The following is an 11267-nucleotide window of genomic DNA, read 5'->3' on the forward strand; positions in this document are numbered from 1 at the left end:
CACCTGACACAAATCTGCTGGGCCATGATCTTGGACTTTCCAACCTCCAGAACTGTGGGCAATAAATTCCATTGTTTATAAGTTACTCAATCTAAGACACTTTGTTATATAGCAGCCTGAATGGGACTATGACACTAGCCTACTAATGAGGTATGAAAGAAGAATGTCTGTAAATCTACATGAAAAATGTAACCTGTAATGACCTCTGAGGGGTGGGTTGAGGGTATGAGGAAAGAAGAAACAATGGATCATCATCTCATTTTACTCAAAAGTTCATCGAATCTCTTGATGTTTTTAAATAAGCAATGTTTTATTTTAAATGTTTAAAGGAAGAGTTTTTGTAACTTTAAAAAGATAAAAAAAGAAAGAATAATTATATTCTTTACATTACAGAATATACCAAAACCAGTTCTACATGGACAAAAGAGATAGATCTAATAGTGAAACCTAAAAGATCTAAAGGGTTTCTCACAATTAGAAAGATCACTATAAAGATAAAGCACCTGAAAAATCAATGACTAGAATACTTGCCTTTTCATTTAATGTGTATGTTTGCATAAACTATGCATGCATATTTTAATGTATGCATATAAAATTAGACACACATGGGCCAATTTTCTGAATGACAACATTTTTTACTTTATATGTATTTGTGTAAAGTTTCTTTTTTTCCAAAGAACAGTAATTGTGTTTAACCATAAAGTAAAAAGTTAAATTAATTTTATATGATTGCTACATAATGTCTAACAACCTGGTGCTGGACAACAGCCTGCACATAAGGAAGTGTGTCTTGTTCAGCCTGACCAAGGGCAGAAGAAAGGATGCAGCAGCACAGAAAGAATAGATTTTCCTTGTACCCATGTTTGCTTTGGCATTATTAGATCCAATAATGAGAACCTGGACTACGAGATTGGATATTGATTATTTGCATTTTTGGATTTAGCTGCTGGAGAAGGTGAACTGGGGAGAGAATTGTGTTTGGTCATCAACTTCACATAGCCCAGCAAGTGGATTTTTAGATTCTGAACACTTTCCCTTGAATTGCTTGATTTTTCTGCCTTGGAATTGCATCTGTCCCCTGAAGGGGTAGGGCATTGCCCTTTGCATCAGACTAGCCACCCAGTTTCTGGGGAGAGGCGAGGTTACTGCTAAGCCATGTGGATCGCAGGCATTTTGTTTGCTGAGTCTGTATTTGGGAATCTCCAGGCAAGTGGTGGGAAAACTGGTTCCAAGTTCATTGTATCCTTGTTTTTCTCTGACCATGATTCTTTCGTTCAATAGGAAACAAGTGAACCTTGACCTTCCATGGGGCAGACACATGGCAGGTGCTGCAGACTCAGTGTTGAGCACCCCAGCAGGGAGTGCAGGGAAGTTCAGCAATAACTTAATTATAATTATATCTGATAAAAGCTGCAATGCAGAAGTGTGTTATGGACTGTATTCTGTTCCCCCAAAATTCATGTGTTGAAGGCTTAATTTAACCTCTAACACCTCAGAATGTGACTGTATTTGGAGACTGGGTCTTTAAAGAGGTAAAATTAAAATGGTGCTATTTGGAGGGGACTTAATCCAATCTGATTGATGTCTTCATAAAAAGAATTGATATGGACATCCTGAGAGACACCAGGGATGCTCACATATAGAGAAAAGGCTATTTGGAAGCCGAGGAAAGAAGCCTTGGGAGAAATCAAACCTGCTGACATCTTTGATCTTGGGCTTCCAGCCTCTAGAGCTGGGGTACTTTCTGTATTTGAGTAATCCATCTGTAGCACTTTTGTATGGCACCCCTAGCAAGCCAATGCAAAGTTCAAGGTGCTCTTTGAAGGAGCAAGGACTGCTTTCCACAGGGAGACTGATCTGAAGAATGATTGGTGGTTAACTGTAGGGGTCCTGTGAATGCAGTACAGTGAAAGGATCCTAAGTGACGGGAGAAGCCATTTAAAGACTTAAACAGGACATTCCTATCATCTCTTTGAAATTTTTACAAGTAAATATAGCTACAACATCGTAACCAGTGAAGATCTTGGGTCAACAAAAGAGACTGAAAAGCAGTGCCCTGGCATCAGGAAACAAAACAAGAAGAGTATGCCTTACTGAGAGCCAGAAAATCAAGTGGTCAGCAAGGCACCTTGAGATCAAGAGGTTAACTAGATGTTGGAGAGCTTGGTAACTCTGACTAGAGCTTCTGATGCAAGTCCAAAGCTTAAACCAAATTCAAGTGGCCCGAAGAGGGAATGGGAGTAAGGAACTGGATGTTCTGTTATTAGACAGCCCTTTTGAGAAGCTTGACTGTGAAAGCCAGAGGGAGTTTGAGCAGCCACTGGTTATTTGGAGGGTGACACAGGGAGCTTCGGAGTCCTCTAATACTGTGCAATCGTTTTCAGTGTGCAGAAGCAGCAGCAGCATCACCTGGAAACTTGTTGAAATGAAAATTCTTAGGCTCTGCCTCAGACCTACCGATCAGAACCTCTGGGGGCGGAGCCTAAAGAACCCCTGCCCTAGAACAGTCTTTCCGGTTTACAGAAATAGGCTGACTATAGTCAGAAAGGCCCTCATCCCTGATGGAGTTTCCTTCCCAAGTTTTAATGCCTTGAGTTCACTTATTGCTGTTTCATAAAGGGAGATATGCAAAGTGCACCCACACTGCCATCCATACAAGAAATAGTAGTGGGTGAGTCTAAGACAGGTGAGGCTTCCTGCCATAATAGTTTTGGGAGGTTACTGTCTTCAATTATACGTTCGAAGAAGTTTGATTTTTTTTTTTTTGGTGTGTTTGTTCTTCTCTATCTACTTTCAAATCTCATTTGCATTGACTTAATATAACATTTGTTATGTGCACTCAGTTTATTTGAGGAATTTTTTTTTTGCTGGTATAACTTCTCTCTCCCTTTTACATAAAGTAATTTCCCCCGTAAATAATTGCTTAACACTTCTTTCAATTTTAAGCCCTGAAAAACTTATCTCCTTTATATTAATATCTATATACCCATCATCTTTTCATACCCTTTATTAATTCATACTTTTTGGAAATTCTGGCATTAATCATTTATGTCTTCTATGGCTTTATTTTTTATTTACTTGTGTTTATCATATCTCTGAATTCAGCAATGTCTTCTTTACCCACATCACACTTCATCACCATTAGCACATGTGATTGATGGTGAAGGATACAGAGAGGACTCGTGCCTGTGTGTCAGTGCAGAGCTTAGCATGTAATCAGAGACGATGCCTGTTAGCCGTTTTTATCATCATGAGGGGACTGCAGCCAGTGCTAACAATGGCACCTCACCAGTCTGTGCTCTGCACTGCAGCTTCACTGTTAATTGACTCATTCAGTCTTTCAAACCCTAGTCAGCTTTTTGATTGCATGAACTTGATTTTGTTTAGCTTTATAGGTCTCATGTGCAAAGAGGAAACACCCCTCCTTTGTTCTTTCCTTTCTCAGCAAGAACGATAAAATAACCATCATCTTTTCCTTGTGTATTCAAAATACTCTGACTGAAAACACACTTAAATTCTAGAAAGCTTTATAGTGATTTAAATTACAATGGCACAGTTTTTTTTCTGCTTGTCATTATCTTCCCAGGCTCTGTCACTTCCATGGCAACACATACTGTATTTTACTTTGTGTTTAAAAATTATTTATGCTGAGCCATAAACTAGTTTTTTATGAATATTCAACAATGCGTTCCAAGTGGCAAAATGTTCTGAGCCTTGTCTTAAATCCTTCCCACTCACAACGTTTAAAATAATGCTTTGAAGTGCAGTGCTGATCATGTCCCTCCTCTTCTCAAACCCCATCAGTGACTCACCACTGTTGATCAAGGAAAGCCTATACCCCTTGGTCTGACTTCTGCCTCCTTTTTTTTCTCGTCACATGAGTAATGCACCAACAGCATAACAAGGTTTGAGGAAGGCACTTCTCACACATGAGCATGAAAACCCAATCATCACGCTTATAAACTACAAAAGGATCAGACTTCTGCCTCCTTGATAATCTTGTCTCAACCTGCCTTTAATGTCTTTCCATCTTGCATCTGACCTCCTAATATACATCTGAGAATGCCTCGTCTATAAACTGCAGATGGCTTATTAAAAGTGGCATCAACAATGAAGACTTGATTACATCACAGAAAGGAAGTATGAAAATAAGAGGGCAATGACTGTTTACTTTCTCTGCAATTCTCTTGGTGTTCCCGTAATAGTCCAGGAATGGTTGCTTCCCCTTCTAATGGTCACCTACCAAAGAGGCAGAATAGAGAAAACTCATCTTATGTCTATTACCACGAATGAGACAAACCATCTCTGAGCCTTCCAGCAAACTTTCCTTAGTATCTATTAGGCAGAATGTGTTTCACACAGACCACACACCTACACGGAGGAAGGAGACATTCAGAATTGGCCAAGGCTAATGAGTAAGCAGCTCCTGGCTCTAGGAGGATTCCAGCTTTCCACAAAGGACATGAGTACTCAGAGGAAGATGAAGAAAACCAGAGTTCAGTTGTTGAAGACAGGAGAAGATGGCTACTGTGTAGACAACCAACTGTGTTGTTGGTTGTTAGCTGTTCAACTAATGAACAGCTTTGTTGACATGAAAGCCTCAGTTGGTTGTCTACACCCTAGTTTTCAGACTAGAGCCAGGCGCAGTGACTCATGCTTGTAGTCCCAGCACTTTGGAGGCTGAGGTAGGCGGATTGCTTGAGCCCAGGAGTTTGAGACCATCCTGGGAAACATGGAAGATCCCCAGCTCAACAAAAATTACAAAAGTTAGCCAGTTGTGGTGGCATGCACCTCTGATCCCAGCTACTTAAGAGGCTGAGGTGGGAAGATCTCTTGAGCTGGGAGGTCGAGGCTGCAGTGAGGCATGAGGGCACCACAGGGTGGTGGCAGAGCAAGATCCTGTCTCAAAAATAAAAATAAATAAAAAAAAAAATGAACCAAACTAAGACTAAGAATCATGTATTTCTTTGTCACTACAGTTGCAGTCCTGGGAGAAGGAATTGTACTTACCCTGGAAAAGCCTTTATAATATATACTCTATCTATCTATTTTTGAAATCAGATCCCTACACTAGGCCTGAGATGCTTGAAGCCACTTATCTCACCTAGGGTCCTTCTGACCTCCTTTAGCTAATGTCAGTCTCTTTCATGGAATCCACCTCCTGCAGGTTTCTGAGGCAGAGCTTATTTGTGACTGATGGGTCCTAGGAATGCTTCTCCTCTGGATGCTTTCCAGTGAGCAGACAGCACTCAGGCCCTCCTACGAGGAGATCAAGCTGGGCCATTCCTTCCACAGGCTTTGGAATCAACTGGCAGCCCAAGACTCCATGACAGTTATTATGCAGCAGCTCCTGAATGTATCCACCTGTATGCTCTCCCATGTTGTTGTTTATACAATTTATTTTCCCTGGATTGCAATTGTTTCCATTCTCCCCTTCTTAAATCCAAGTGTGTATCTGATTTGTAGTCAAGTAAGTAATACTTTCTTTATCAAATTTTCACATGATAAAAACATAAAAAAGAGGTGGTTTTTAGGGGATCAATGAAGTTGGATTTTTTTTTGATCACAAATTAAATAAAAGTATAGGTATAACAAATTTGCACAGAATTATTTTTTATTTTCTTTGAAGTAAATCAATTACACATACATTCCTATAGATAGATATTTGTCTTTAAAACTGTCCATTTATATATGTAGAGGTATTAGCTTAATAAATGCTTTAATGAAGAAAAATATACAAGTTTATACATATTTGACAGAATAACTTGAATTATTTTTAACAGGTACATCTCTAGAAGTGTTTTGTTCTTTTGAGATGTTAGATTTTGGGCATGTAACCAACAATATAGAGAATCACTCACATAGAAGAAATGTGATACTAGCCAAATAAATCCCTTGCATTATTTACAAGAAGCATTAATTATTTATCCACTAGTTTAATTGATTTGAACTATAACCAGGAATACAACATAAGGGCTTTTTGCAGTAGGTTTAGGGCTTGAAGAATTTAATCTTGTGAGTATAATAAATGAACTTGTTCTCCATGTTACTCCATCTCCAGTAAGCATAGCTTGAGAGAAATTTCTATATTAACTATATTTTATATTTCTATATTAGCTATATTAACTATATTCTGTATTAACTCTGTCAATGTTCATATTATTGGAAATGGCATATAAAACACACATATTATTGGAAATGGCATGTAAAACACACATGATTATTATTTTATTGTATCATTGAATAATTGAAAACAAAACTATCTACTCACTAATCTGAATAAGATTGAATACAATACCTAGTTATTCTCTTTTACTGGATACCTTTTGTTTTTCAACATAATTGTGTTATTTGTTTACTTGTTTGATTTTTACTCTTTAGAGCCTGCCTAATAAGTAGTGTTTTTCTTGCAAACACCTTTACTTTGAGAAAGTAGGTACCATACACAACATTTTTAAATGCTATCTTTAAATATTGATAATACTTCCAGGTAAGAGACAAAATGTATGTATTTCATGTTTCCAAATAAAGTCTGTTTCTACTTGTAAAAAGTTATTTTTTTTGAAAATTTTCTTTTATTGGGTACTCAATGACTAATATATAACATAAAATATTGTAACTTTTTGTAAATTTTATTTTATTAATAAATGAAGAAATTGATATATACTTTCATCTTCCTCTTAAACTGTACCTTCCTAACTAACATGGCACCCATAAAACCAAATGACCCAGTAGTCATTTCTAATGAATTATATGATATTCACATATTTGAATTGGTCCTGGGAATTTATAGTCTGTGATGACTTTTAATCCAGGAAGACTTGATTCACAAGCTCCCTGCCATTCTAGGAAGGTTCTTGTTTTAGTCTGCACTACAGAAGTGCCCCTGCAATCTCCCACTAATTGATCAACCCGAGCTTGCCTTGCCTGTACTCATATAATACAACCCAGGGAGTCTTCTGGGGCCAGAAAACCAATTTGCTTCTCTGTGAATCTGTACAATGTTTGGAACTTGTCTGAGTTGACAGTAAAACTTCTTGACTAACAAGGTATGCTGACAGATCCCCCCTGAACACACACACTGCACACACACAATCTGATAAATGGGGGGAAAATATATAAAGCTGTGGTAAATACACTAATGGCCTAACTTGGTAGGAGAAGAGATCAGCAATTTATAATTTTAGCAAGAATTTTTTACTTGCTATCTCTATATAAGTGGAGGAAGCTTTCTCTATCTTAATTATTTTTCAAAATGTAGCCTCTGACAAGGTCAACCTTTGGCAGATGTCCTCTATAAAGAAAAACGGTTGTGGTATGTTCTCCCAGAACAGTGCTTTCTGTTGGGGAAGCTTGATAACAAAAGTGCTGGAGTGGAATTTCAGGGCATTTTCCTGTGTGCAACTCAGGAACACTGGTCCAGCGGCTTCCTCTAATTACTGCAGCCATCAGTCTTCTTCCCTCCTCTTTGTCAAGGAGGTAGTCTTCATCATGGTCCATATGTCTACCTTCCAGGGATATCAAGCATCTTCTTTTGTCTTAAACAATTTTTATTACTTCCATTTACAAAGATCACGGAGGCTTACAGTCTCAGCTGAGATTCTTCAAATTTGTGTATTCTTGTGGCATTTGGGGTGATATATATTTAGATCTAGGTCATATTTAAGATCCATCTGAAAACTTTCTCACTATTAGTGGACAAATGCTACATCTCATAAGATTCCCAGGAGCCTACAAGATCATGGCAAAACTGTGGCTGGAAATTCCAGTTACAATTCCTCCCAGTTGCCAGTAAAGGCTGAAGACTTGTTCTGATTCTTCTGACTATCCTCCCACTGCTTCTGATGGGTTGTGGGTTGTTACAATGTTGTCTCAACAATGAGGTTTGAGTGACTGAATACTGTAATGGGTATATGAAATATAGAACTTAAAGGTTTCCTTCTTTGAGCTAAGCTGGAGGTGTCTGGTAGGCTGCATGGCATGAGTAGGAGGTTCCACTATGTGTTCTTGCAGCACCATATACTTCTCTTTTGTAGCATTACTATTTATAGCACTATTAAATTACTGTCTCCATAATAAATCTGTGAGCCTTATGAAGGCAGAGAATGTACAGTTTGCTCACCATAGCTTCTTTAGTACCTAGACACACTCCACTGAATCAATGTATGTATGTATGAATGAATGATTTAGTAGTTCAATGTCTTATATTTTAGAGACTATGGTATTCATATATGTACATTTTCAAACCAGTATCTTAAGTCCTGAAATAGTCCCCACTTATGCAGTCATATTTTAATTATTTGATTACCACTCTAAATACATTTGATTTATAATAACTCAAATGCAGATATCTCAGAATGCTAATAATTATATTAAATTTTCTTAAATATCAGACCTTGTGAACTACTTAATAAATCGGGAACATATAAATCCCAGGGGTTATTGGATTGCTTTCAGACTACTTCATTTAGGCTAACTTATTCAATAAATTATTTTATTTTGCACCTCCTTTACACTAATAGAGATTAACATATCTTTATATTTTAACTTCTGTTTGGCCCCTTGTGTCAAGCATGACACACTGCAAAATACTGGTATGATCCACCAGATTTGTCAAAGGATAGTTGATAATGCTTTCAACTGAACACACCCTTTGTAACTTTTAATAAAGAGTAATAACGTTTTATATGCAGTAAGGTACCATAGCCACTGAAAACACAATATTGTCCCTAGGATCACTGATATAATAGCACATCCCTTTTCAGTTACTAAGATTTTTGTAATCATCTCTTACATTCTTGGTTAGATAAAAACTTAAATGCTGTTTGCCGAATAAAAAATTATATATTGTTGATATTTCTCCAATACAAGCAATAATTTAAAATTATCAATCTTTTTTCAAAAATAGCAATGCAAGTGGGGAAGTAAATGTGGCCCTGAATACAGAATAGGTGAAATCATGTCATTACTTTTTTTCATAATCAAATGGCCCTGAAAAAAAAAACCAAACACTCTTCACTGGTTAATATGATTAAATGAAGATAAAACAGAGACACGAACATCAACAAAGTTCTCTCATTTCCTCTGAACCGGCAACAAATAAATAAAACACAGAGATACAAAACGCTCATAGATACTTTGTACAAGAAGTTAGAAGAATAGTAGTGGCTGCTTTAAGTGTAAAAGAGGGAGAAGAGAAACACAGGGAAAGGGAAAGGGAAAGTAAGAGGGAAGAAGGAGGAGGGAGCTGAGGCGTCTCCCGAGTTATGAGCGGCCCTCTCCACATATGAGCATCCAGACCCACCCACGACCACCGGAAACACCAGCCAGCCAGTCATGGCTAGGGAAAAACGGAAATGAACTGCTTTTATGGAGCTATTACTTCCAGGATGTATAATGCATTGTGAATAAGTAATTACTCCAATAAAATCCCAGTTCATTCCAAAATGTTGATTATCTATTTTTCTAGATATATGAAAAACAAGCCTAGTCAATTCCCCTTTTTATTAATTAATGCATGTTTAGACATCTGGTTTAAAATGTTAAGTAAAGGGGCTTGTATCTTTTTCCTTAAAACTGTACTGACTCTGATATGCAAATGTCCCAGGAGGCAAATAATTAGGCACTCTCAAAACTATCGCTCGCATATTTTGTTGGTAGGGGCAGGAAAAGACAGATACTCTGTCCGTGCAAGTGAATCCCTCTTTCTATGTGTGTTTCTCACATGGCCATGCCACCTTCTCTTTCCGTTTCTCCTAACCAGGCTCAGCCTGCACAAGAGCATCCCTGATCATGCAGAACTGAGTACAGATCTCAAAGGGTGGAAGGAGGGGGGTTAACCTCACAACTACCACAGCACCTCTCCTTTCACATCTCCTTTAGGAGTCTTTCTTCTCCACAGTTGCTCCTTTCAGCTTCTTAGCCACCAGTTCTGTCATCTTTCTCCCTCTGGATTCAGGGAAAAGCCGTTAGAGCCTTCTAGACCCATCTCTTTCATTTCCTATTCTTCCCTCGCCAACTCCATGCAGATTTTCTTCTTTCCAAAGAAGGGCAATTTAAACTATGTTTTGGTCTCCAGCTCTAAATTTTGCATTCTTCCAACCCTATTTAGCGATATCTTTAAAAAGAGGGAGTAACTAGGAAATATGGGGCTTACTTATGAAGCCAGAGGACTCGGCCTTTGCTAGGAGATACCATTCCGAGTAGGCAGTGGAGCCATTTAAATGCAAATACATGAGGTTGAGTCACATGAAGTGACCAGTATTGGACTGATTTTGACCTACAGTAATGGAAACTTCATATGGTCAACCGAATACATATATTTTTCTAAGTACAAGTTTAAATTCAAAATGAAATGATTATTGCCTGCACTAAGCCATGGTGGGGCTGACAGAATTTTGTCAGCTTTAACATACACAGAGCTGTCTGTAGGAACTTGAGCAAATTGAATCATCATTGCAATGCTTACCTCCTTAGTTTTCCTCCTTGGTGAGATCTGTTAACAGAAAAGCTGTACTTTAAAATATTTTGGAAAAGTTTATTTTAAACCTCTTTTAAACACACATATTTAAAATATGGTGGTCAGATTACAGTTTGGTTTTATACATTTCAGGGAAGCAGGAGTGACAGGCAAGGATGTAAGTCAGTAGGTAGAATGTATACATTAGCTCGGCCTAAAAAGGTAGGATACCTTAAAGTGGGGGCTTACAGGTTATAAGTGGATTCAGAAATTCTTTAATTTTCAGCTGGTTAAAGGAGTAAGGCTCTCTCTAAAACTTACTGTCAGCAGAAAGGAATATCTAAGATTAGGATGCTATGTCAGAGTCAGCCACAAGATGCTGGGTCAAAATGCCTTGTTTAGCCAGACTGATGGCCTGCAGGCAGGAGTTACCCTGGTCTGGCATCATCTTACGTCTTGGTTATAATTTGGTATCTTATTGTCACATGAAATCCATTCTATTTGTCTTATAATATCTATTTTACCATTAATTCTGGGCAGTTTTGTCTAAGGTCCATCAGGGAGGGGTTAGAATGAGCTGTACCCAACCTCCCTTCCCATCATGGCTGGGAACTCAGTTTTTAAGGTCTCTATGGGATCCCTTTGGTCAAGAGGGAGCCCATTCAATGGGCGGGGGACAAGGGTTTTATTTGCAACTCACAGGTCCTCCTGTCCTCCGTGGTCCACAGTCCAGAGGACACAGGCTTCACTTAACCAGACATCCTGACAACAGCCCAGAAGAACTATTTGCTTTCTGTATTGGTGATAT

The 11267-nt window shown here is 38.2% G+C and overlaps 1 non-coding gene across 1 annotated transcript; it reads right to left on the minus strand.

Moving 5' to 3' along the window:
• Positions 1-3871: 3871 nt before the first annotated feature.
• Positions 3872-3975, minus strand: LOC115831069. The gene has a single exon (XR_004026616.1). It is a non-coding gene; the product is annotated as a small nucleolar RNA U13 (small nucleolar RNA).
• Positions 3976-11267: the final 7292 nt, after the last annotated feature.

This window comes from Nomascus leucogenys, chromosome 17, assembly GCF_006542625.1.
Source record: "Nomascus leucogenys isolate Asia chromosome 17, Asia_NLE_v1, whole genome shotgun sequence".
NCBI classification, from domain to species: domain Eukaryota; kingdom Metazoa; phylum Chordata; class Mammalia; order Primates; family Hylobatidae; genus Nomascus; species Nomascus leucogenys.